This window comes from Alligator sinensis, unplaced genomic scaffold (assembly GCF_000455745.1).
Source record: "Alligator sinensis unplaced genomic scaffold, ASM45574v1 scaffold228_1, whole genome shotgun sequence".
Taxonomy (NCBI): Eukaryota; Metazoa; Chordata; order Crocodylia; family Alligatoridae; genus Alligator; species Alligator sinensis.
In genome coordinates this window covers 1,552,069-1,553,143 of record NW_005842044.1, presented here as the reverse complement: position 1 = coordinate 1,553,143, position 1,075 = coordinate 1,552,069, and positions in this window count along the sequence as shown.

Genomic DNA, 1,075 nt, shown 5'->3' with positions numbered 1-1,075 from the left:
AAAGTCTTTTATTTTTTTTTAATACCTTTTTATGGCTGCAAAATAGACGCAGCCCAGGGCCCAGCCTTGAGTGTGGCCCATTGCTGTTTGTACTCCCAAAAGCAGCCCAAAGGCTCTGGGGCGAGCACCAAGTGGATGAGAGACCCCTTCTTCACTAAAGCAGAGATCATCCTCTATATAACCCTACCTGATCTTTTCTTCATCGTTATTCCCTAAATCACATCGGCGATAATATCCATGAGGCTGAAGAGAGTGTGGATTAGGTTGGAGATAGTGTTTAAAGACCAAATGATTAAGATGAGGAGTTGTCACCAGTTCCAATAATGCATTTATATCTGACCTTATCACTTCTCTTATACGTGTTATCTTTATAGCTCTAAACACTCCCTCAATATGTGGCAATGGTCCCTTAACCGCAGTCCCAAACCTCTGAACCTCCAGAAGCAGAGCTCCTCCGATCTCTGCAACTGCAGTTCATCTCGTTTTCGGGTGCTTTTCTCTTCCCGACAAAACTGGGAAAGCCAGTTGGATGGAGCATCTTCCATTCCGAGGTCGGTGGAATGGAGAACAAACTGAGAAACAGGGCAAGAACATGCAGTTATCCTCCTTCCTTTGAGTTTTGCATCTTCTTCCTCCCCCTTTTAAATGTCCGGCCATCCATCCCCAGCTGGGATGCGCTCGGTGCCCTTAGCTCCCGCTCCATCCCATGCGGATGGCACTTGCAGCCCCTGCTGAAACGGCCTGTTGGCGCTGAGCCGCCCAACGGTGCTGCAACCTCAACCAAGCGGCTACTTGTTTTGAGGTGGAGCATCTCGCTCTTGCAGAGGAAGGAAACAGGGAGCGATTCTTCGGGCAGGTCTGTGTCTCCTCGGCCCCCCCAAGCCCCATCCACGAACCGTGGCAGCGAACAGAGGGGTCGTGGAGGACGAGGCACGCTGGGTGTACGGGCTCAAGCTTCTTGTCCGAAACTGGCCATCGTCTGGGTGGCTGGGGCTGAGACCTGGCCACCTGTGTACACGAGCCCGGGGCTTGCTCCAGCCCTGCACCTGTGACTCGGACAGGTGGGACCCGGGGG